This window comes from Anolis carolinensis, chromosome 2 (genome assembly GCF_035594765.1).
Source record: "Anolis carolinensis isolate JA03-04 chromosome 2, rAnoCar3.1.pri, whole genome shotgun sequence".
NCBI classification, from domain to species: domain Eukaryota; kingdom Metazoa; phylum Chordata; class Lepidosauria; order Squamata; family Dactyloidae; genus Anolis; species Anolis carolinensis.
In genome coordinates this window covers 53,733,989-53,761,422 of record NC_085842.1, presented here as the reverse complement: position 1 = coordinate 53,761,422, position 27,434 = coordinate 53,733,989, and the positions used below count along the sequence as shown (strand labels likewise).

Sequence of the window (27,434 nt, the reverse complement as noted above, 5' to 3'; positions counted from 1 at the left end):
CAGGCATGTAGTCTGGGGGGGGGGGGGCTTGAGGGGCTTCAGCCCCCCACCCAATTCTCAGGGTGGTCTGCAAGAAGGCCTTACATTTATTATTTAAACTGTTATGTGTATTCATATCATGATCTGATCACCATGCTCAATATATCCCATATGCATGGGGGTATTTGGATAATGATACAAAAGGTTTGCTAGGGTAGACCCTCTCCCGCTCAGACTCAGCCCCCTCCCCCCAAACCAAATCCCAGCCCCCCCTCCCCCGAATCAAAATCCTGGCTACGGGTCTGCTTCTGGAACATGGCCATACAGCCCAGAAAACTCACAGCAACCCAGTGATTCTGGCCATGAAAGCCTTCGACAACACAATAATATTTTATTTGTATGGTGCCCTATTTCCCCAAGGGGACTCAGAGTGGGGTGATAACTAGGTGGCCCTCCAGATGTTTTTGGACTATGACCTTCAGCAGCCCTAACAAGCATAGCAACAAGTGAAAGATACTTACAGTGCAGTTCAATTACATGGCATGCGATTTTCCTGCTTCTTGGCAGGGGGTTGGACTGGATGGCCCATGAGGCCTCTTCCAATTCTATGATTCTATAACATCATGATTTTCACACTTGCCTTAGACCAGTTTATCTTGCTGGACTAAATAGAGTTAGATCCTGGCAGAACCTGGCATTAAAAAAGACAGGCATGTTCTAGGGCAAACTCTGATTATCAGAGGGTAAGTTTACGTCAAGCAGTGATGCCATTTCTGCTCAAGATTTCATATGACTTCACTTCAAATATAATACTTTTCAATATAGCCAGTTTCTATAACTACAAATCATCTGACCGGTAAGTCTTCAGGTGCTGAAATACCAAATGATACCTGCTTGTCCGTGGTTCTGCAATTTATTGGGCTGAATTGATTTTTTGTTTTTTGTTTAACTTTTTAGCTGAAAGAGCCTTCAACCATGTAGGAGCTTCTTTAGTGCAATAGAAGAGGCAATCATTGCCAATTCCCCTCTCTTTATGTAATCACCACTCACTCCGATGTCTGTTCCAGATGGAGGGTGGCAGAAAAAAAAAGAGAGGATGAATGAATATCACCACAATGAATGGGAGATTATATCACAAATTTGTGCATGTACCTTTCTCCTTGTAGATTCTATTGTGAAGTGGTCTTCTGACTATTTCAGAATTTTAGGTTTTCTATATTCTTGACCAAGACAGCTTTCAAAATTATCCAAGACATGATAATATACAGGGTCATGCAATATTACAGCATTGACATGAGAGACTGTTTGTGCCAAAATGCTCTGAAAAATTAACTGGAAGTAGTTATTATATTCTTTATATATTTGTCAGCCAAGAAGAATGTTTAGGACAGAATTTCAGCCAACTATAATGTATATTTAATGGAAGAAATATTGCAATTTTTTTTTACAAAAACCCTTCACAAAATGCCCTTGCACATTAATTTTGTCAGCAGCTTTTATTATGTCTCTTTTCACAATTCGCCACTTAAACTTTCCCATACATAATAGTAAAACACTCGTTATTGGTTCCTGTTATAAGGCATGGTGGACCATTTGATGCATTTAAAGACCATTTTGGTCCATGTTTTCCATCAACTCAGCTCTTTATGGGCTCTTAGCTGCAGTGACCGCATCTCCACTTCATTAGCAGTGTGAAGAGCCTTATCCATCAATGGGCACTTCCACCATCATATATCTCTGGTGTAAGACTTCCTCAATTTGAAGCTAGCAAATTATTTTTTTAAAAAAATAATTGCTGCTATTGCCAGGAGAATCAAAACTGGGGGGGGGGGGGGGGGAATGATTCCCAAATGATTCTGAGGTCATATAGCTCATCGGGAGTATCCAGAGAGTGTTGTTAAGACATTGCAATGCTGATTGTGACATGAATTCCTGCTTCCCGACTTGCAAGCTTTGGCTGTGTGAGGAATCTGTTCTTTCTCTCTGCTGCATTTGCAAGAAGCTGCATTTGGGTTGTGAGCCAGCAATGCTCCTGCCTCTTGGAGTGTGAGCTAAACCGGAAGTAACAGCATAAAAGGCCACCTAGAAATGTTGTTTTCTTTTTGGAGAGGGGAGGGGATAAGGCAGAGGTGTTGAAAAGTCAGTGAATTTGTGAGTGTGTCATTGCTTTGGATCCCTCAGCCTCACAAGACAGCTGGACACAGAGGGCTGATTCATAAAAGCATCAGCCACTGCTACTTTTTGTTCAAAAGGATCTGATGGATGCCTGCTATGTCAAGGGAACACAGTATTTTCTGTGAAGTAAGAAGGGAATGACTTTGGCTTGTTCTATTCTGCAGCTGCAGAGACCTTAGTGTGAGCGATGACTCTAAGGGTAGAGAGATGGATGCACTCATACATTTATACAGAATGTCCCAAAAATGTATACATCTTTTAACAGCTAATAGTATCCATGGTGATTATTTGAAAGCTAAGTAAATACATTTATATTGGAGAATAAATGTTATAATTCAATTTAGTCAGAATTACAAATTCCATCTTCAATTATAATTTTATTCAAGGTGTTCAAATTGTCACCGCTGTGTAGCAATGCACTGCTCGCAATGTTGAAGCACAGAGTAACAAACCTTACTTAAAATGTATCTCGTAATTTAATGACAGTTCTCTGTTATTGACATTTTTAATCTTGTTAATAGTGTAAACATTTTGGGGACACTCAGTATATAAGGAGGGAGGGAGAGAGAGAGGGCGGGGGAGAGAGAAGGTTAGTTCAATACATCTCAGCCTTCTAAGGTCAATTCTGTAAATTGATTGCCTCAAGAAGATGGTTTTGGATGCTATGTAACACTGGGCAATAATTCTTGCTCTTGTTGTGATGATGTTGGAGTATTGTGCATTCAGTAGTGAGTGAAGCTTCCTTCAAATAAATAACAAACTGGTTATTTGTTAAAACTTAGGAAGATTGATCCCAGTAAGGCCTGCATCCATCATCAATTGACTTGCTGGTGAAAATGAACTCCATCAGCCAGCCTTCTGTGACTATGTAGAATGGAAGACGTAGGATTCCAAGTGAATGGAGGACATTGCATGGGCCCCTTATCACTTTGGAGTGAGACCTGATGCCTGATGAATATAGGTATGTAATCAATAAATATACGTATATCACCAGAATATATGTGTGTATAGGTTCCTTGGCAACTTATGGTGACTCCATTAATTTCATAGGGTTTCCTGGAAATGAATATTGAGAGGTGGCTTTGCCAGTTCCTTCTCTGAAATATAGCCACCAACACCTGGTATTTCTTGGTGGTCTCCCTTCCAAGTACTAACCAGGACTGACCCTGGAAGGGGTTGTGCTGGACTTGGAAAGTTTAAACAAGAAGCCTTGGAGAGTGGTGGAAGCTTCTTCTTTGGAGGCTTTTAAACAGAGGCTGGATGGAAATCTGTCAGAGATACTTTGTGTTTTTTTTTTCCTGCATGGAAGAATGGGGTTGGATTAGATGGCCAATGTGGTTTCTTCTAGCTTTATAATTCTATAAGCCTGTCATGAATTGCATTTATTTATTTGTTTGTTTATTTAATATCCTTGGAGCAAAATAGTTGACAACAATTTAAAAGAAACTCCAACTAATATCTAATTTTACAAAGACTATAAAACTGAGTAAACAATTCATAGAATCATAGAGTTGGAAGAGACCTCATGGGCCATCCACTCCAGCCCACTGCCAAGAAGCAGGAAACCGCATTCAAAGCACCCCTGACAGATGGCCATCCAGCTTTTGCTTAAAAGCCTCCAAAGAAGGAGCCTCCACCACAATCCGGGGCAGAGAGTTCCACAGCTCTCACAGTGAGGAAGTTCTTCCCGATGTTCAGGTGGAATCTCCTTTCCTGTAGTTTAAAAGCCATTGTTCCATGTTTATTGAATTTAAATTCAATTTAAATATCAAATAGTTAAAACAATTTAAAGTTCATTTGAGACACAGTAATAACTAAACTACACATTTTAAAACAACACACAAGTTATGCAGCTAAACAAAGGACAAGAAGATGGGGCTGAAGCACCTGGGTAATCGAAAAAGGATGTAATGGTGCCCCTATCTTAAATAACCAGGGAGCAGGCTAGAGTGAAGTCTTGGTTTTATTTCTCTTGTAGTTTCCCAGGGTGTACCTAATTGAGCAGCCTTCCGCACTTTCTAGAACCATTAAAATCTGCAATCTGTTGGGAAAGAGAAAATCTTCAGCACCATGGAAGATTTGCATTCTGTCCATCAGCATGAATTGCAAACAGTGCTGTCAGCAAATTAGGAAGCCCAGTCCTTCTCATCTGGAAGTTTCTCATGTGATTTCTGCCATAGCTGCCAAAATAACTCGGATGATCATGGGTACCATATATCTTGACTTGGGGATGGGAACACCTTTTTTACTTCTGTTTCAGCCAAATGTCTTCAATTGGTGCTGTACCTCCGTACGTTTGCTATCTCTTCCCATTATGACTATTAAAAATTTTTGTGTGTCTGCATATACAATATATTGAACTGTTCACATGCAGCACATCACCACACTGGTTTTCTCCATGCCATTGTCAAGTTCCACTGTCCATCTTGGCCATTCATTATGGTTTTGGGGGTATGGCTGATTGATATGATAATAATGTCATTTATAGACAACTTACTTGAGGATCTTTTGCCACATTAGATTCTACTTTTAAAATAATGCTACCAAACTGGCCAATATATGCTAGAGTGGGGATTCATAACTGGCTGCTTCCAAATATGAGCATGGTAAAATGCCTTGAAATTATGGAAAAGAAAAGCTTGCTGTGGTATGTAATATCAATCCCTTAATATACCAGGGGAGCAGGAAGTGTGACCCTGCATGGGTTCCTTCCCCGGCTTCAGCCAAATATCTCTCTCATAATTTCTCACTAATTTCATAAACTTCATTTATTCACCCTTCCACTACTAGCACTGAGGATAGAGTAAGCCGTGTAAGAATCCCCTTGGGCAAGGAAAAAGAGAGCCTTTTGTTCCTCCCTTCCTCTGACGTCCTTGCATATTGCTCTTTTTGTGCTGGGGGACAGACACATCAGCAGAAGGGATTGCACTCATTTCCAGTGAGAAAAGGGAATCATATGTCTAGTTAGGTGCATGACGACTTCTTCTTCTTCTTCTTCTTCTTCTTCTTCTTCTTCTTCTTCTTCTTCTTCTTCTTCTTGCGCCGTCCCGCAATCCGCTGGGTTCGAATGTCTCCACTTGAGGGTGGGTACCCGGGACAGTTTGGGGATTCTGCTAGTGTACCATCCACCCCGCGACACAGCAGTCTCCCTGCCTGAGCTTGCAGAGGTGGTCTCTAGCGTGGTGCTGGGTTCCCAGCGCCTCATGGTTCTGGGTGACTTCAACATCCATGCTGAGGCCACCTTGACAGGTGCAGCTCAGGACTTCATGGCCGCCATGACAACCATGGGACTGTCCCAAGTAATATCGGGTCCCACTCATCAAGCTGGACATACACTCGACCTGGTTTTTGTTGCGGGCGACAAGTTGGTCAGAGTGGAAGATCAAATTATTCTTCCATTGTCATGGTCTGACCACCATCTGATCAGTCTAAGACTCACCGCACCCTCAAACCTCCGCAGGGGTGGTGGACCGATTAAGATAGTCCGCCCCAGGAGGCTAATGGATCCCGAGGGATTCCTGTCGTCTCTTGGGGTTCTGTCTGCCATGGAGGCTGACGATTCTGTCGATGCCTTGGTCGCTCGCTACAACAGCGAGATGACTAGGGCAATAGACATGATAGCCCCCGAACGTCCCCTCTCACAGCGTGGAGTTACCCCGGCCCCCTGGTTTACTGGGGAGCTGGCGGAGATGAAACGTGCGAGAAGGAGACTAGAGTGCCGCTGGCGGAAAACTCAGGACAGCTCTGACCGAACACAGTCGAAGGCCGCTATTAGGTCCTATTCCGTGGCGTTGCGAGCAGCCAGGAAGGCTTTCTCAACTGCCCGCATCGCGTCTGCAAATAACAGACCCTCGGAGTTGTTTCGGGTTGTTGGGGAGCTCCTCCACCCTCCTGGGGGCGGGGGGCCACCCGACTTCTCGGCAACTTGGTGCAGCGAGTTCGCTCACCATTTTGCAGACAAAGTCGCTCAGATCCGTTCTGACTTGGACGCCGGCCTTGAAGCATTGCCAGGTGAGGTAACCGAGGCATCTGTCTGTTCGATCTTGTGGGATTCGTTTCAGCTTGTGCACCCTGATGATGTGGACAAGATCCTCGGGGCTGTGAGGGCGACCACCTGTGCCCTGGATCCTTGCCCATCTTGGCTTTTAAAACAGGCCAGTGGCGGGTTAGTTGATTGGTTTATGCCTATAATTAATGCTTCGTTATCACAGGGCAAATTTCCATCTAGCCTAAAGCAAGCTGTGGTTAGGCCTATCCTGAAGAAGGCCTCTCTGGATTCGACCAACCTAGGCAATTACAGACCAATCTCTAACCTTCCATTTTTGGGCAAGGTCTTGGAGCGGGTGGTTGCCTCGCAGCTACAGGGATTCTTGGAGGATGCGGATTTTCTGGACCTATCACAGTCTGGCTTCAGGCCTGGGTTCAGTACCGAGACGGCTTTGGTCGCCTTGGTGGATGACCTCCGCAGGGAACTGGACAGGGGGAGTGTGACCCTGCTGGTTCTCTTGGACATCTCAGCGGCTTTCGATACCATCAACCATGGTATCCTTCTGGGACGGCTCTCTGGGATGGGCCTTGGGGGTACTGCACTCCAGTGGCTCCAGTCCTTCCTGGAGGGGCGTTCCCAGATGGTGAAGCTGGGGGACACCTGCTCGGACCCCTGGCCTTTGACCTGTGGGGTCCCACAAGGTTCTATTTTGTCCCCCATGCTTTTTAACATCTACATGAAACCGCTGGGAGAGGTCATCCGGAGTTTTGGAGTGAGGTGCCATCTCTACGCGGATGACACCCAACTTTACTACTCTTTTCCACCTAAATCCAAGGAAGCCCCTCGGATTCTGGACCAGTGCCTGGCTGCTGTGTTGGCCTGGATGAGGGTGAACAAGCTGAGACTTAATCCTGACAAGACAGAGGTCCTCCAAGTCAGTCGTATGTCTGATCGGGGTATTGGGTGGCAACCTGTGCTTGATGGGGTTGCACTCCCCCTGAAGGCGCAGGTCCGCAGCTTGGGGGTCCTCCTGGATTCGGGGCTGACGCTTGAGGCCCAGGTGTCGGCTGTGGCCGGGAGGGCCTTTGCACAATTAAAACTTGTGCGCCAGCTGCGACCATACCTCGAGAAGTCTGATCTGACTACGGTGATCCACGCCTTAGTTACCTCTAGACTGGATTATTGCAATGCGCTCTACGTGGGGCTGCCTTTGAAGACGGCCCGGAAATTGCAATTAGTTCAGCGCTCGGCAGCCAGGCTTCTAACAGGAGCAAACTACAGGGCGCGTTCTACGCCTCTGTTTAAGGAGCTCCATTGGCTGCCGTTTGTTTTCTGGGCCCAATTCAAGGTTCAGGTTATCACCTACAAAGCCCTAAACAGTTTGGGACCCACCTACCTTAGAGACCGCATCTCCCCCTATGAACCTGCACGATCTCTTCGCTCTTCGGGGGAGGCCCTCCTCTCGCTCCCACCACCTTCGCAGTTGCGGCTGGTGGGGACGAGAGAGAGGGCCTTCTCCGCTGTGGCCCCCCGCCTCTGGAACTCACTCCCGAGGGAGATTAGACAGGCCCCCACCCTCCTTGCCTTTCGAAAAAGCCTTAAAACCTGGCTTTTCCAGAGGGCCTTCGACGACTAATTTTTGGGGGTTGATTTGTCTGCCCATTTAATTTAATTAGAGAGTGTTCTGCCATGATTATTGATACCTTGCTGAGTACTTCTGCCACGAAGCTACAGAAGCCCTCTATTTCAGCCTAGAACTGTTTTATCTCCTTGTTTTAACATGTGATGTATGTATTGATTGTATGACTGCTTTTCATGTTTGATTTTTACAATGTGTGATTTGTCACTGTTTTTATTATTGCTGTGAGCCGCCCCGAGTCCCCTCGGGGAGATGGGGCGGGATATAAGAATAAATTTATTATTATATTCTTCTTCTTCTTCTTCTTCTTCTTCTTCTTCTTCTTCTTCTTCTTCTTCTTCTTCTTCTTCTTCTTCTTCTTCTTCTTCTTCTTGTATTATTAAGTACAGCCACTGGGGCCGAAAGGGCCTTACATTTGTGTGGTACTGGAAATAAATCAATAGAACAGATAAAAAGGTTCCATGGAAATATTTCTGTTTTTTAAAAAAATAATTTAGTAAATTTTATCTATGTATTGGTTTACTGTTGTTATGCACCTTCCAATCAGCTCTGACTTATTCCTGAGTTTTCTTGGTAAGGTATATTCAGAGGAGGTTTGTCAGTATTTTCCTCTTAGGCAAATTCTTCCAAAGTTACCCATGTGGCTAAGTTAGGATTTGAACTTGTACTCTTGGTATCTTATTATTATTATTATTATTATTATTATTATTATTATTATTATTTCATTTATATCCCACTTTTCTCCCATGGGCATACAAAGTTTAAAAACACCAATACATATACATTGACACACAAATCCATAATGAACTAAAACATCATATGCTAATTAAACACATCATATAAGACAATAAATACTTACAACAGGTACCATTAAAAGGTACCTAACCCAACACTCAAGCCAATATACTACTCTGTCTCTGTTCTATTTCTACTTTTCAAGTAGTCATTTAAACTTGAATTTCCAAAAGATTTTTCACATGTACACTTTTGTTCATAGTCACTGTACTTTACAGTGAAAGCACTTTGTCATTTTTTGATGTCTATATTTCTGGTCACTGTCATACAGGGAAAAATGCATCCTGGCTGAATGAGAACCCCATCCTTCGTGTGCACTGCACACTTCTATAAGCTCATGCCTTTTTCAATTGTGTCTTTTGAGATTTTTAGAGTAATCCGTCCAAAGCCCTGAAGGAGAGGCTGTGCTCCTTTGCATGAATCTCCTCACACTTCCCCACTGGACTGCATGCTCTTGGCTCTGTGAACTGCTAAACGTTGGATGAGGTACAAAATCCAGGAAGAAACATGCCATTGGCATTCTTCCTGCTACTAGGACCAGGAAACAGATGTAAACTGGCACTAGCTATGACAAGGATTAAACAACTGAGTATTAAGCACAGTGCCTACCTAGAGAATGTTTACTCTGAAGTATAGGACCATCTAGCAAACACATACTCTGATATATATCCTACTGTGTTGAGCAAGGGCAGGCATCCCATACTAAACATGTTTAAGATTGCAGTGTTAAGCTTCTCTGATACAATTTTTGCTAACTCCCCGCTACACAATAGATCTATATATTTTGTAGGGTGCTGGAAATGAACTGAAATAACCTGGATTCTAGGCTCTATTCTGCAAGGTTCTTGGATGGTTTTGGACTATAGTGTGGGCATTCAGTTTCCTATCCCCTGATTTACCCCACAGGCCACAGGCAATGTGTGGTGAGATGGGATGCTTAAAATTTATTGCACAATTAAGACTGGGATGATGATAATGGGTCTGGAAATGAATCATTGTGTGGAACAGTTAAGTTGGAAATGGTTCACCTAGAGAAGGAAAGATTGATAGGTGATATGACAGCAATCTTCAAATATATGAAGGGGTGGCATATATAAGAGAGAACAAGTTTTTTTCTGCTGCTATAAAGGGAATGAATTGATCCGTTTATTTTGTATGGCAGGAGCAACTTGAGAAACTGCAAGTTGCTTCTAGTATGAGATAATTGGCCGTCTGCAAGGACCTTGCCAGAGGACGCCTGCATGTTTTATCACCCTGTGGGAAGCCTCTCTCATGTCCCCGCATGAGAAGCTGGAGCTGACAGAAGGGAGTTCACCCCGCTCCCTGGATTCAAACTGCCAACCTTTCTGTCACAGTTCTGTCGGCATAACCCATTGCGCCACTGAAGGTTCCATCTGTTGGGTTAGAATTACAAAAGAGTTTTAGATGAAACATAAAAAGGACTTTCTGATGACGAAAGATACTGGATTGTGGAATGGACTGCCTCAGTGAATACTGAGCTGGCTTTCAAATAGAAGCTGGCAATCTTACTGTCAGGGGTGCTGCAACTATAGTTTTCCTGTAGATGGTTGAACTAGGTGTCTATTGGGCTCCTTTTCAACATATGATTCAAGAAAATCTACTGAGCTCGGCAGAATTGACTTCCAGGTCAGTGTGTATAGGACTGCATCCAATACAATTGTAGTTCAAGGGATATACTTCTGAGTAAACATGCAGAGGGCAGTTGATGACCAGAGCTCTTGGAGATCTCTTGTTTAAAGCGTCATCCAGTTTGAGGTTGGCTTGATGGCAAATAGCAACAACAACTATTTTGAGAAGTTCAGGAGCACAAGTACACATTGAGATCATCCAGACTATCCAAAACGTAATGAAAACTTTAATGCATTGCAAAATTAAGTATCTCATTGGAGAAAGCTCATTAAAACTTATATATTAATTGAAGCAATCACTAAACATTTAGTACCTAATGGACTGCATCCAGCAGAGATGGATAGAGTTGGGTAAGAAAAATAACATGGAACTTTGAATAAGACCTCATTATCAACATGAATTTTTGACTTTTTAATTTTTTATTGAAAGATTTCAACCAGGCAGAAAAGGCCAATGTTAATAATGAGGAAGTCCCTCACTTGCTGGTCAGTCTCACAATATAAAAAGTTAAGACACGAGGGGATTGATGGGTTGGGGAACAGCAAATGTTGGCTAGTTTTTGTGACCAGCTGTAATGAAAAATATGTGAATGCCTAAGATAAATGTAAAGGTAATTAACGAAGAAGAAGTGAAAGGGAGGAGTCCTTCCCATTGACTCTAGCAAAAGCACACTACTTCAGCCTTTCCTGGCTTGTGTGTTGCTTCACATTAGCACCTTTTGCCATCTTGACTTCACATTGATATTGCTTGGCTGCATGAGTTCTGGTTTTCATCTCTGAAATGTCGGCAGGTATGGGATCACAGCATCCATCACTAGAAATACAATAGTCTTGGCACTGGAGTCAGGGTTCATATTCATGGGATATGACAGCCATCTGAAGAAACTAAAGGAGGTAAAGGAAGAGCAATTTCTTGCCAAGATCTTTTAGAAAATCTGTATTAGAGAAGAGCAATTACACAGAATGAGATTTGGTCAGGACACCTACTGCAACGCTCCTTTGCTTCTAATAAGCGTCTTGACACTCAGTGACCAGAAATAGCCATGGTGACTCAGGCTTTCACTTGGAACACATTTCTGACCTGCAATTCAGGCTTGGAGAGCAGAGACAGAAATAACCTTTAGCAGGTTTTTGTTTCTCAGTCTACAAAGCACAGTTGGTGTGCTGGGAATAGCAGCCAGCAGAGCTGGTAATCCTCAGACTTCTATTGTGTGCAACACACAAGTAATTGAGGAGCAGTGGGTGACATTTTGATGTTATTGTTTTACTGAAAAGAACAAAGGCAACTTTGAGATGCACTGATGTGCATGCAGGCTCTTATCAAGGCCTCACCCGGTTCTCCCAGCAGCCCTGGCCAGGCACTCTCTGCCTCCAGCTCGAGATGGGAAAATCTTCTAGTCTCCTTTTTGCTACATTTCTCAAAATCTCGCCAGGTTTCTCTCATTCAGAACTACTTCCATGTTGCATTTTGAGACTTTCCATTCTTTTTCTTTTTATAATTTAATCTAAAAAAATCCATGCCTATTTCAGGACGTCTTTCCTGCCAAATGTATTTTTTTTTTGCCTGCATTTTTCTTATGTGCTCTTTTTTGTTTGCATTTTTCATTGACTACAGCATACTGATCCTAGACTCGTTGTTGAGCCTGGAACCCCAGATCTCGGCGGTGGCTAGGGGAGCTTTTGCACAACTAAGACTTGTGTGCCAGTTGTGCCTGTACCTTGGGAAGTCTGATTTGGCCATGGTGGTCCATGCTCTGGTTACATCCTGAATAGATTACTGCAATGTGCTCTACATGGGGTTGCCTTTGAAGACTGTTTGGAAGCTGCAAATAGTCCAATGGGCAGCAGGCAGGTTGCTCACCAGAGCAGTGTACAGGGAACATACCACCCTCCTACTATGTCAGCTCCATTGGCTGCCTGCCTGCTACTGAGCACAATTCAAAGTGCTGGTTTTAGCCTATAAATCCCTAAACAGTTCTGGCTCAGCTTACCTGTCCAAATGTATGCCCCTCTACCGTGTTTCTTCCAAAATAAGACAGTGTCTTATATTAATTTTTGCTCTCAAAGATGCGCTAGGTCTTATTTTCAGGGGATGTCTTATTTTTCCATGAAAAATAATTCATATTTATTGTTGAACAAAAAATTGAACATTTATTATATACTGTAGAATAGCTATCATCACAAACAAGCATAACCAGACTGTGAATCCTATCAAGAATTTCTTGCTACTACCATTATTTCTATGTAAAACTATCTATGGTATGTACATTTACTGATCCTGCATGCTCTGGTGTTCCCTTCAGCAGGCATGCTTCCAAACAAAAACTTTGCTAGGTCTTATTTTCAGGGGATGTCTTATTTTTGGGAAACAGGGTATGAACCATCTGGGGGTTTAAGATCATCGTTGCAATTCCAGCAGCCTGTATGATAAATTTGCAAAACCAAGAGCAGATTGCATTGCTATTGGAGACCTCCACCAGTGGAAACTTCAGCAATTACAATGCGTCATAATCCTCTGCTTGGCCATCTTGGCAGGGCTCCTCCTCTCCAAGTATCCCTGCATATGCCTCTTTCAGATAGCCAATCAGGGGCAGACCGGAGGGAAGACTCCTTCCCTGTGATTTGCCTGCTGACTATTTAAGTCAGCACTGAGACTCCTCCAGCCTCCGAGTTTCCCCCCACCCCATCCTCAGTTTTGTTTTTGCTTCGTTGTTATTATGTCGTTACTGTTCTTTCATTTTATCTTTGTCACATTTTGGGGGTGGTTGGCATGAGCCTGGGATCTGGTATATCATTTCCCCCCCTCTCAATGAGGGGTCTGTCATGTGTCCACAAGGGCGCGTGGTGATGCAGGTGACCCAGTGTTGTATGGACAAGAGCTGGCACTGTACCCCCTATTGTCGTCCTTGATGCATTGGGCCAGCAGTGTGCTGTCCAATACCTCGATTCAGGACCCATGCATGGCTGCCAACCCTGATTTCAGTTGTACCCAGTAAACAAGCAGGCTTTGGCTATCCCAACTTCACTTGGGATTGTTTTTCATAGTTGGGTAAAGGGGGTGGTTACCCTTGTGCATGCAAATAGATTGAAAGCATAGAAGCCTGAGCAATTAAAAGCATTGGCAACCACTATTGGCAAGGGGTATCTTTTACATCCTTTTTTTCAACATTTCCAACTTTCCATCCCAGGTGAACTAATACAAAAAGTTAAAAAATTGCATGGAGACTTCGACACAACCAATTTTGCTGAAATATCATTTCCATTTATCAACTATATTAATTGTCATAGGGACACACTGAAACAAGATACATATAGTCTGAACAATACATTTGGATAAATGATAATTTTGGATGATACTATGTATTTTTATATTCAGTATTGCTGTATTGTTATTTATTGTTAATTTTTGTACTTTTACTTTTTGCTTGTTTTGTAAAAAACGTTTTCCAAGAAAATACTCCATGCTGCTCAATGGTAATAACAAGGATTGGCAATACTAACGAAGGCATTGTTTGAGCAACCTTAACCCTCCCATTCTTCCACTGAATTGAAAGGAAGTTACAATCAATTTTAAAGATCTCTACTGACATCTCTACTTCTAATTTGTTTCATGAAACACTTGAACATTCTTAATTTGTTCCAAGTGTCACCTACATGTATGCTGTGGGGTTAAGGAATGAATCTGAATCTATTTTTAAATGATTGATTGGTTGAATTAAATGCAAATGCAAGCCTACCAGAAAACCCCACAAGTGTTTTTCCTCCTGTTCATAGAGAATGCATTTCCCTACTGTCATTTTTCAGGGCAAAGGGTATAGAGTGGGGACCAATTCACTTGTTTTTATTTGCCCAAAGTGACAGTGTTGAAAAGAAAGATAAAGTAAGAGGCCACTGAATATCAAGAAAGAAAGAAAACCCAAGAGATTAAAATGACAATGAAATATAACCCAGCAAAAAAGCAAGTCTCAGATTTATAGAACTGTTTTATAGTTCTTTTTTCTCTCTGTATAATTTCTGGAAGTGTATTGTTTCCATTTTAAGCAGCATAACAGCTTCTTCCTCAAAACAGAATTGTTTCACTTATATACTGAACTACTAAAAATTGTCCAGTGATAGACAAATCCATGAGGAGGAAAGGGTCTGCATAACTCCTCTTAAATGCTATAGGTAAAAATCCCAACAGGCCTATATCCAGTAGTTTCTACTCTGCATTTCTTTCTAGAATTTAGGACAGTATGCATTTGCATTCACCAAATCATAGAATTGGAAGAGATCACATGAGCCCTCCAGAAATACATGATCAAAACACTTCCAACAGATAGCCATCTAACCTCTGGTTAAAAACCTTTTGAGAAGGAGACTCCACCATGCTCCAAGGAAGGTTATTCTATTAGCAAACAGCTGTAATGGTCAGTTCTTCATAATGTTCAAGTGAAATATCTTTTCTTGCAGTTTGAATGGATTTTTCTGTGTCCTTGTCTCAGGAGCAGGAGAAAAAACCTGCTCCATCTTCAGCATGACATCCTTTCAAATATTTAAACATTGTTATCATATCATATCTTAACCTCCTCTTCTCCAGGAAAAACATACCCAGCTCCCTAATTTGATCCTCATTTGGCATGGATTCCAGGTCTTTGAACAGGTGTTATTTCTTTTTTTGTTGGTTTTAGGCACAGCATCCATTTTTCTGCATAAATTAGTCTGAAGACAGTTTGCCTGCCTTCCATTTTGCAGCCTGCAGTTGTTTCATCCATCTCCGAAGAACACTTGTTTACGCAGCTTCTCATCATAGGAAGTAATGTGACTTCGTAAGTAAAACTTCTTTATATGTTTTTTTTTACAAAGACTACTAAGCCTGCTTTATCTTGGCACCAGATCCTGTCTGATCTTGGAAGCTAAGGATGGTCAGCTCTGGTTAATACTTGAAGTGGGAACTGTCAATATTAGTTGCTCTAGGCCAGGGGTCCCCAAACTTTTTAAGCAGAGGGCCGGTCCACAATCTTTCAGACTGTTGAGGGGCCAAATTATCATTTGGAAAAAAATACAAACAAATTCCTATGCATACTGCACATGTCTTATTTGTAGTGCAACAACAACAACAACGAAAGAACAATACAATATTTAAAAATGAAAACAATTTTAACCAACATAAACCTATTATGATTTCAATGGAAAGTGTGGGCCTGCTACTGGCCAATGAGATAGTCAAGTTAATTAGGATTGTTGTTGTTGTTGTTGTTGTTGTTGCTGTTGTGTGCCTTCAAGTCATGTCAGACTTTGGCCGAGCCTAAGTCTAAAATTAATTATTTATTTACTGCATTTATTTACTACATTTATATCCCACCCTTCTCACCCCGAAGGGGACTCAGAGCAGCTGTATGTACATACAATATATTATATTATTAGCATAACACAATATTAGCATTATATATTACTATATTGAACTATACCACTATACTATTATATAATATGTAATATATAACATATAATTAATATTATTATATGGTATTACTATTAGTATTATATTGTATAACACAAGATTATTATCAATATTATATGTATATACAATATATTATATTATTAAAACTGATATAAAATATTATATTATAAAACTGAGGGCGGGGGCCAGGTAAATGACCTTGGAGGGCCGCATCCGGCCCCCGGGCCTTAGTTTGAGGACCCTTGCTCTAGGCTATATTTCAGAGGAAGAAACTCACAAAACCACCTCTGGATATTCCTTGTCCTATGAAATCCATGGAGTAACCATAAGTCAACATGTAATTTGAAGGCACATGCACTCAGAGATCCTGTGGCTGGATGACAGCTGCATGGGATTGGTTGTTGCTCACCTTCTGCTTGCAAATACTAATGACTGTACTGTGAAATACACTGCCATCTCCCATATTTGCCATTAATAAGAAAGGAAGGATGGACTAATCACAGGCAATTCTTCCACTGCTTACTGAAATCTTTTCCCTTCCAAGAGTATGAAACAGGGTAGTGGAGATCATACTATATTCATTAGCTTCACAATGACATCCCAGACAAGTGTCAAATGGATAGATAGTACAGTGATAATGTTCAACATATTCCATTTTATAAACATTTCAGAGTGAGACTAAACAGCCTTTCCCAATCCTAATACTGCTAAATGTCTGTGTATTCAGCTATGAGAACACTGAATTGGGGTTACTATTCCCATGAAGACCCCTATCTTCAATACCACTGTGAAAGCACAAGATAACCCCTTTCACATTTCCAGTATATTTGATTTGGCCAGTGCAAAATGGGAGACAATTCCATTTCAATTCACTTAAAATTGTGAAATGTCTTCAGTTTCATTTAAAAAATCCAGGAAAAAGCAAAGCTGATGATCACCGCCTTACATCTGAAAAAACATATACAGAACTGTACTGCTTGGCTCCAGCTATAATAAACTAGGAGTAAGTCCAATTGAGCAAAATCCTTTTGCTCCTGACTAAATATTGGCAGGATTGTACTACTAGAAGTTCCTCAAAGGTATAGGACATTAATTCAACACTTCAAAGAGTGGTTTTATCTCTATTGATGTCACGATGGTCTATGTGTCATGACAAATACCATTAAGATTCTTCTACAAGAGGATTGTTATTGGTTTTAAGTGTTAGTAAATATTTTAGAGAGAGATCCAATATGGAGACAGATGCTATCTTAATGGGCACTCGGCATGAATGACAGTTTCAGATCAACAGATCATTATTTTTCACAGCAAGCCAAGAACAAAAATTATGATACAAAACTGTAACCTTTAGCTGTAGCTTTGCCTTTGAATCCGCCACATTTCTGCTAAACTACAATTTGATTCATCTTGGAAAGAAGAGAGACATTGTCTACAACCAAGTACTATACATCTGAAAGAATAAAATAAGTTTCCATACTTTAGAAGTCCAACACATAAGTATGTGCCATGTAGTTTACTGGAAACAAAGGTGACTTTCAAAAGAAGCAACTGATGATAATTATAGTTAAAATGCTTCCAAAGGTAGTCAGTATGAATTATATTTCAGAAATAACCATAGACTTTTCTTGGGGGGGGGGGGGTTCTTAAAAAAAGTTTCATTATTTACTTAAAAATATCTAAATGTTATAGCTACTGATCCATGGTGCAAATCACATTCTTCCACTAGAAGCATCATGTCAACAGCCACAACAAAGCATGAGATAGCAGCATAGGCACATAATCTAGAAGTTAAACTATGGGAAAAATTTTCCCCTGTACTGTTATGCAACATCATGTATCTAACAAATGTCTGGTCTCTTTCACACTACAGTTATAGCTGTAGTCTATGGAATCTGTTTTTTTTTTTGTGGTTTGTTTTTGTGTACCTTCCATTCATTGGGTGATTCCAATGACTGAAACTTATGCTGACTCCAATGAGAACCCAACTTGGGGTTTTTAAGAATTCTCAGCCAGAGAGCTCCTCTGGTATCTCTGACCAAACTTCAAACTCGTAGAGCCCATAGAATGAAGCTATATCTATTACTAGAATTGTGTGGCTCTTTTTTATGTTACAAAAGCATTAATGTTATCCCTCATTGAGTGCCGAAATATAATGTTATTATGCCTTCATTATTGGATAATGAAAATCATAAACAACTAGCCTATTTGTAGCTTCCAAGTACATAATATTTCTATCTTGCTGGGGGACAAACCATGCTTGTGATCCTGCTTTATAATTTTATGAATCCATAGCAATGTTTCAGAAACACAGTGGATTGGCATCAAATTGCAAAGGTATCAAGAGTGCTCACTGGGCACTTCTAATGCACTTTGAACATTTCTGATGCATATTTGGCATGTCTGATGCTCATCAGGTGCTCCTATTGTGATCTGACACTTTCAAATTGGTGTCCTGATGTGCATATGTGAATGCTGTGTATTGGGCCATGGCACAACAACCATTCCACTGGCTACCACTGCCTAGTGGATGCCTGTACATTGTAATGTCACAGCAGCCACTAGGTGAATATGTAAGGCTATTTTCAAAGACGTACACCCCAAGCAGAATGCCATTCTGGATGTGACAGTCTGTCCCAGATATAAATGTGCAGCAATCATTATAATAAATTAATTAAAATAAAAAGAGTCCACCCTCAATATCTGCCTTAGGAACAAAGGTGTTGTCTTATATCAAGTCACTGCACGTTATATGACCATTGTTTCCACTGGCTGATAGCAGAACCAGGTATGGGTGTGAAATTCCTGGCATTTGCACAGAATAGCACTTTACCTAATTTACAACCTCTGGAATTAAACACAGATCAGAACACAGTCTGGATGTGAATCATGCAATAAAAAGAGATCAATAAAGGTACACATTTTATTTGAGAAAACTTCACTGGTTATCTCACTCCTCAGAAAGAGAGTTAAAAGAACCCCCTTTAAACAAAAACAAAGCAGTAGATATACTATAGTTTTGTTGTTATGTGCTTTCAAATCAACACTGACCCTTGTTATTTGTGATCAAGTCAGTTTCAATATAAGGTGACACTAGACCTCCAAAAGCTCTGTTCGTCAAACAGAATTCTCAGGTTCCACGGATTTAGAGCTGTATCTTCTTCCTTGATTGTAATTGAGCTCTATATGCTTCGGGTCCAACCTATCTTTGAGACCGCATCTCCTTCTATGAACTGGTGTAGGCTCTGAGATCTGTTGGGGAGGCCCTCCTCTTGGTCCCACTACCATCCCAAGTACGGTTGGTGGAGACGATAGAGAGGACCTTCTTGGTGGTGGCGCCCCAGTTCAGGAATGCCCCCCCCCCCAGAGAGATTACATTAGCCCCCACTCTTCAAGCTTTTTGGTATAGTCTAAAAACATGGCTTTTTAGACAGGCCTTTGACCTTGAGTAGATTTTAATGGTTAGACTTGAGGACTTAGCGATTGCTTTACTTCGGCACTTGAATTGCTAATTTGAGACACCCAGTTTTATCTGCAGGCACCACTGCATTTTGTGATTTTTTTTTTTTAAAAAAAACTGTTATATGACATTTTATGTATGTTTGCTGTTGTAAATTTATGTTGTCATCATCTATATGCTTATATATTGTTTATTTTATGTTCAACACTTGTGCTTCTGTGAGCCACCCTGAGTCACTTTGGGGAGATGGTGGTGGGGAATAAATAAAGATTGTTGTTGTTGTTGTTGTTATTTATTATGACACAGCAAACAAGATAGATATGCTGGATTTTGTATCACAAAATCACAAGTTGAACACTTCCCAAGAGTCTAGGACTGTGTGATGTATTTTCAGATGATGTGTGCAGATCCCAGTAGGGTGGCCTTTTGCAGTTGGCAGATCGTGATTATTATTATTATTATTATTATTATTATTATTATTATTATTATTATTTGATTGACACAATCTACCTCTTTTCCTCTGGTCTGCCTCCTTTGCATAAAATTTTCTCAAGAAGATTTGTTCATATCAAGTTTCCCATTTTCTTCTTCTAGAACTACAAAAGTGTGACTTGCCCAAGATCAGTTAGTGGGTTTCCATGGTTTCCATTTGAGCCCTAATGCAACACTTTTAGAGCCTTAATGCAACACTCAAATTACTGTGCCACTATGGCTATTATAGTAATTTGTCATATAACTGATGACAACCCACCTCAAAATGATTTGTTAGAGTTTGCATACAATACCTTGAGATTAACCATAGATGCTATGACTTGAACATGCAGCCAATTTGGTTTCAGAATGTCCTTGTTTTTCTTCCATGTCCTTCCTAACAAAGAGAGAATGTGAAAGGTCAACTTTAAAATATTTTTTTAGCATCTGATAAAAGTATTAGCCAACTTGGTTTTTGGATGTTGCTCCTGGACGACCGAGCTGGCTTTCTTTAATTGTTTCCTATATTCCGATGCAAACTGCAATGCCTATGCATGTTAACTCATAGTTGGCATGGGGCAAATATTATAAAAGAATAAATAAAAAATATAGTCATGACAAGATTTGTTTAGTGGGTTTGTGTTTCCTACAACACTCTCTCTTGAAATTTGGTTTCTGAACATCAAGAAACATTGAATCAACAAGGATGGGAGCAGAGCTCTGTTTGTTTTTTTGATGGGCATATTTCTATATATTAAATAGCCAGAGAGAGTTTACAGCATGTTCTTTTTCCTTACTCATAAATATGCAAAGTAAGATATTCAGGGCAAGCATTGAGAATTGAAGTGCTACCCAGCCTTTTACATTTTGGGCTTTATTTTTGTTTCATTTCTTCAAGCAACTCCATTTCAAAGGCTATTGTGTTGTTCTTTCAGCTGACTTCAAACCAATTCTAGGACATGTAGCTTCTCTGGTGTGTATTGTAAGAAAAGGCTGGAGAAAAAGAGCTGTAATCTGTTACGAAGGAAAACCCCTTTGTGCTCGGTCCCTTTAGAAATCACTGTACCTGGTGAAACCTCAAACCTATATATTAAGAAAAGAGAAATACAAGAGCACACTTTGTAATGACCTAGATTGTTTGCAAATATCACATCAGTAATGTTATTTAGTCCAGTGAAATCTGTATTTCCTTTGAATATTTATAATGGAAGAAAAGCCGAACATTGCAGTGTGTTTTCATTGATTTCATAACTATAAGAAACTTACAGGAAATTCTTCCAAATCCACTTTCGTGAGACTTCTGTATATTGTAAAATTGTTAAAATATTCTGTTTAGTCAAAAGACCCTATATCTCTGAAATGAGCAAAACAAATAGAACCAATAGCACTTAACAGACAACTATTTGAGTAATGTAAACCTTTAAATAAAGTTCAGTGTGTAAAGTGATAAACTAGGATAGCAGATAGAAAGAATGGTTTCTTTTCTCTTTTTACTACCCTTTCACAGCACAGTTTTATCTTTCTTCTCTGTCATCTATACAGCCTTTTACAAGAAGCCACTCTTATTTATGTGTCACAGATGGACAATTGCAACTGAGAGAGAACAACACATCTATAGTAACCTAGAAAGCCTGTGTCTAGGTTAGAGATAAAGTTCAGGTTTTAAAGATTCAAACTCAGGATCAAAGAACTGTGTTTTTCTTGATAAAATCTACAAGGTGAGGAATACACTCACAAGAAACACAAGAGCAACAAGCAGGGTCCTGAAAGGAGAAAGGAAACTTGGCTTTCCAAAACTATAAATGAGGGCTGGGTGAATGCATGCTCTCCAACAGTCCCAATTAATCCTCTTCTTTGTCCACTTTTAGCTGCTTTTAAAATGGCCCAGTAATTTTCTCTTCCTCCAGTGTTTCTCCTTTGTCTTCAGTTTACCCCAATTGTTGTACATTGAGTTCAAACTGCAAAAGTTGTTTAACTCAATGGGGGAGACAAGGGAATGGGCATAAATTTTGCCCTCCCAATAGGTTCAGGAAAAAGGAAACTTCAGCAGATCTTCCTGACTTTTGCCATCTTCACCCCGCTCAGATGTTGACTTTCCACACATATCCCAGTTTTTAATTAGTGAAATGTTGGGTATGAAAATGCAGATCCCTTTTCAAGGCTGGTTTTGAGCTTCTGAAGTCCTCTATTTTTTTTTGAAAGTTTGTCTTTTTAAAAAGTAAATGTCATGTTTTTGAAACCTTAAATGGCCCCACTGCTGTGTTTCTTCCATCTCCATGTTTTAGCCCTAGGAGAAACATATTGAAGCTCAGAATCTGTTTACTATTCAGGCCATTGGTGGTTTGTCCAATGGTTGTTTTATACTGAGTTATGTTTTGGTTGTTTATACTGTTTTATGATGTTGTTTTATAAATTTTAATATGTTATATTTTAATTATTTTGATCTGGCTTGTCCCCATGTAAGCCGTCCGAGTCCCTTTTGGGAGATGGAGGCAGAATACAAAAATAAAGTTGTTGTTGTTGTTGTTGTTGTTGTTGTTGTTATTAGGAAGGAATCAGGAAGTTGAATTCTAGTTTTTTTCCTGCTTGAAAAAGTGAACTCCTATGTCAGTTTTTAGAAAGCCAAAATTATAATGAAATTGTCTCTAAGCCATCAACGGGACAGTTTTAATGCATACAAAAATACTCCCAAATGTTCTAAAAACATTTAAGAGGCACAGGATGCATGGGATGGTGCGTGATCTCCAGGGCCATATGGGCAGTGGACAATGTGACTCCCCCCCACCAAATTCTGCCAATTTCCCACCCCTGCCATAAATAATGAAGGATTTTCAGATAAAAGTCATATAATTAAACATGTAAATACAGTGTTCCCTCGCTACTTCGCAGTTCACTTTTCGCTCCCTTGCTGTTTCGGGGGTTTTAAATTAATATTAATGTACACATTTATTGCGGTATTTTCGCTGTTTTGTGGGCTTTTGCAGTGTGCAAAGGGTTTTGGAAAGGGGGGAGGGAGAAATAAGGGGAGATGGGGGGATAGGGAAGAGTTGGAAATAAAAAAGGGTTATTTAGCTTCCATTCCTCTTCTCTGCAGGTATACTGTACAATGTAACTGCTAAAATAAAGTACAGACTGCATTGTAGTAAGTGGTCTGTGGTTTGCTCTCCTCCACGCATAGAAGAAATATAGTGTCCTTACTTCGCGGATTTTCACTTATTGTGGGTGGTCCTGGAATGTAACCCCCGCAATAAGTGAGGGAACATTGTATCGGTAAAATAATCAAGAAAAACTTACCAAAGTTAAAATGCAGAAATATACGTCTACAGTGTCGAGTCCACATTTTCTGGCAGATAATCCAGTTTAGGACAGCCCTGGAATATGCATTTGTTCCAGTGCTTATTTGTCATAAAACTCTACAACTAAAATCCTCTTGGTACACTATGCTAGTGTGAGTAATAGGAGCTGGAAGAAAAAGGTAATTATAGTAACACATTGGAGAAACTGGCTGCTTGGATTCAGCAGGTTTTATTACTTTCCAACATCACCAGGGCACATGGCTGGAAAAGTGTAATGCACCATATTGGCCTGAAATTGACTTGAAAAGATAGATAGCAATCAGACTTGAGTCTTGCACTACTATCCAGTAGTGGGGGAAAGATGAAATCAGTGTAATTACTTTGTTCAAGAGTAAGACTCCACTTACAAATGCATCCAATGTACAAGTGGCCCTCCACATTGTGAGTTTAACTTATGCAGATCTGATTATTTGTGAATTTGAACAATATGACCATAAAGTCACACTGGAGGATCTAGAGCAGCCATGGGTAAACTCTGGCCCTCCAGGTGTTTTGGACTCCAACTCCCATCATTTCTAACAGTCTGCCAGCTGTTAGGAATTATGAAAGTTGAAATCCAAAACACTTGAAGGGCTGAAGTCTGCCCATGCCTGATTTAGAGATTCCTAGAGAAGTGCTTTTTTAATTTGTGGTTTTCCACTTTCATGGGGTCCTGTGCCCCTGATCCCTACAAATACTGGAGGCCCTATTGTTGTTCTTATGTTCCTACAAATTAATTCCAACTTATGGTTCATCTCTCCCAGGGTATCCCCCAAGAATTATTCAGAAAAGTGAGGTTTAAAGTGTTCAAGTCCTGCAGTGGGATGCCAAGGGTTGGCAGAAAAACAAACCCTGGTCTACTCTGGTTGGAGTTAAGTTTTAGAATTCAAAACTTAAGCCACTACATTATGCTGGACTGCTATTCAGTTTATACACAAATCTATAAGAAGGTAACCAGTAGTTACTCCATGCTAGTACAGAACCTGTTGTTATTATTATGTTGATGTCTTCTACATAACTCTGGAGCTTTTTAAAAATCAGAAATAGAGTACAAAACACTTAAAAATAAATAAACATGGAAACATTTGATTTGCAGCCAGTTTGGTATGTGTTACTGCTGTGCCATGAAAGAAAGCTGCACTAAAGTATATTTCATGTTGTGAGATCATAAAATACTAGTTGGAATTGTTTTTCTTGTTTCTGTTTTCCTCTATTCACTTTTTAGGAGGAATCAAAAGTCATCAATGAATTGGCTGGGTTATTATGCAGAAAGGTCACTCAGGAAAGAAGATTATCTATGATGTTATCCACTGAAGCGGAGATTATCCTGAGAAATTGACACTTAAAAAAACAGCATAGAGCATGAAGAGAAAGGATAAACGTTTATCTTGCTTGAAAGAAAGTCACCAAAGCTACTAGACGGATACATTTAGAAAGATTACAATGTCCTGAAATTGATAAGAACAGTGATTCCCTTTCCTCCTCGTTTCCTCTTTATTTTATACAAGGCCTATGATGTTGAATGTTAGGAGTGGGAATCTCAAAGCAGATCCATTGTTCTCCACAGAATACACAATTTCAGCATGACTGGTACAACACAGATGTCACACCAATTTGTATTGTGTTTTCTCAGAACCTATAGTCGGTTCCATATCGGGTTGAAATTCATTCCTTCCTTTTTTTTTCTTTCTCTGTGCAAGTTCATGTTGTGGATTTGTGCACCTGCTCTCCAAATTATATTTTGTATGCGGTTTTGCTAATGGGCTTACACATTTTCCAATTGACCAACAGAACTATATACACATTTTCCAAGCAAACATAATTTAGTGGTGCTCATTTTTCAAGATGCACATATGTTTACTTTCCTGAAATGATTTATAGATTTTTGAAGCAAATGAGCTACAGTATGTCCCATAGCTAGTCTTGCAAAATAGCTAGGTGCAAAATTCATCTTCCATGAGCTAGGAAGGGAAAGGAGTTCCTCAAACACTCTTGCAGAAGATGACTTTTATGATGGGAATGAACATGGAAAAAACACAGTTCATGGATTGTATTATGTACAACTCAACAAAGGTTGCATAGCATATGATGAGCATATACTGCATTTGTTTTTGTCTGCTCTTAAATTTTGGAACATTTTGTCTTCTGTAAGGCCAGGATGTATGTTTCCACAGATGGTAGTAAATAAAAGAGTGCTGCAAAATTTGTTTTGAGTTAAAACAACATGGGAAGATGTTTCATTGTTTATTTCATTTAGGATTCATTTACCTGTTTCAGAGGGGATTGATTAATGCTTGTTAGCCTGAGTCAGAAAACTGAATTTCCAGTCAATCATCCCTTTTTCTCTCTGTTCAGTTTCTTTAGCTGGGGTCATATTTTTGTGTGCTTGCAGTAACATTTAAGACCTAGTTTGCTTATAGTGGTGAGCCCAGATTTTCACTTATTTCAAACTCCATAACTCTTAGTCCTTCTAAAAGCCCGTCTCGGTATTGATCTGACAAACTGGTACACGGTTACGATGCGTGTTGCAATCAAGCAGAAAAAAGGTACATCTTGCTCCCACTCTTTGACCTATTACATAGGATACTGCAAGAGTGAAGGCATCACACTAAATAATGTTTGAGAATCTTTTGAGAGAAAGCACCATTGTCTCATCAGTAGCAGTGTATTCCTACTGCTGCCTTCCTGCCAAAGGAGAAATAGTTTCATTTCCCCCTGCAAAGGGAATAGCTTGTGCAGAGATTATCAGCACACATCAGCTTCTGTTCTGGTTGAGTGCATAGCAACATGCATTGATCTTATGGACAAGGATGCAATTTCCTCTCAACCTATAATGCGTTTGATCCCATTTGTTGTAGCTGGATGGAGTTTCTTATCAACCAATAAGCTGTTTGTTGTGCATAGGTAAAGGTAAAGGTTTCCCCTGACGTTAAGTCCAGTCATGTCTGAATCTGGGGGTTGGTGCTCATCTCCATTTCTAAGCCGAAGAGCCGGCATTGTCCATAGACACCTCCAAGGTCATGTGGCTGGCATGACTGCATGGAGCGCTGTTACCTTCCCGCTGGAGCAGTACCTATTGATCTACTCACATTTGCATGTTTTCGAACTGCTAGGTTGGCAGGAGCTGGGGCTAACAGCGGGCACTCAAGCCGCTCCTGGGATTTGAACCTGCGACCTTTCGGTCTGCAAGTTCAGCAGCTCAGCGCTTTAACTCACTTTGCCACCGGGGCTCCGTTTGTTGTGCATAACTTCATGGATTTAGGGACACCATTTTGAGGTATGGAGTTGGTCAGACTTACACTAGTCAGACTTACAGTAGACCTATGGGACTTCACATGATTTTAAGCATAAGTAAATCTGGGTCCTACCTATTGTATGGCATGCGATACAATAATATGACTTGGCTCATTGCACATCAATAAGCAGAATGAATTCCACAATATCACCTGATTTCCTGTGTAGTCCTCAACTCTGTATAATCTTACAAGAGCAAAGTGTACTCCACTTAAAGTCATGAGATTGCTAGTTCTAGCATTTCTTGAGCCTTCAACAGCATAAAGAGATCAAATTATAGATTTACATCTCTATTGTACCATTTGAACACAAGTGGATTGACCTTAAAGAAGATGAAGTTCATTGAAATTGTTTGAAAATATTGCATAATTCTCTTCTGCTCTTCTTTTCAGACAAGAAATCGTCCTTTCTTCCACTGTGAAAGAAGAGTGTGTTTTTTCCCCAGGAAATGGATTGAGATTCTTGGCTCCAGAAGTTAGATTCCGCATTGGTATGTATAGGCTTTAAGCGGCGTGCAAAGGTTAGAATAATATGAATTATGTATGTATTATTATATTATGTGTTTTTCTTTTTAATTTATATTTATATATACATTTTATGTAGCCCTTGAATAAGACCATATATATGTATGTAGATAGATAGATTGAGGCCATTGCTTTCTAAACCATAGAACAATGAGACCACAAACAAAATGGATTGAAATATGGACCACTTTAACCTATTACCTATAACAACAACAACAACAACAACAACTTTATTTTTTACCCTGCCTCCATCTCCCCGAAGGTACTCGGGGTGGCTAATATGGGGCCAAGCCTAGGCAATCACAATAAAACAAAACAAAATAAAATACATACATGGCAATTATCCCTTAAGATGTTCAAACAGGGGAGGGGGGGCAACCTAGTGTGCAAGCAACTCAGGCAGTTGGTCTCTCCCAGACTTTCTTCCCCTGGATAAAAACACCTAAGCTTTGAAATAAACACTTTCAAAATGTGCTTTGCTTCCAGGCTAGCCAACTTCTGCAAGGTCAACGCAAGGGGCCCTACCCTCAAGTCACATGCCTTCTTGTGAGGGCAAAACTTGGAGGCCCTCTTCAAAGATAGTCTATTTCCCATCTTTCTGCTCTCGTGATGCACAGGGGCAGTTCTAGAGTCCTAACCCTCATCAAATGCATGTCAAAGATGCTCACTGGATTCCTGATTTCACCCC

The 27,434-nt window shown here is 40.4% G+C and overlaps 1 long non-coding RNA gene across 1 annotated transcript; it reads left to right on the top strand.

Moving 5' to 3' along the window:
• Positions 1–1,899: 1,899 nt before the first annotated feature.
• On the top strand, positions 1,900–27,434 carry LOC134297181 (uncharacterized). Its single transcript, XR_010003941.1, has 3 exons — positions 1,900–3,115; positions 14,896–15,033; positions 26,615–27,434. It is a non-coding gene; the product is annotated as an uncharacterized LOC134297181 (long non-coding RNA).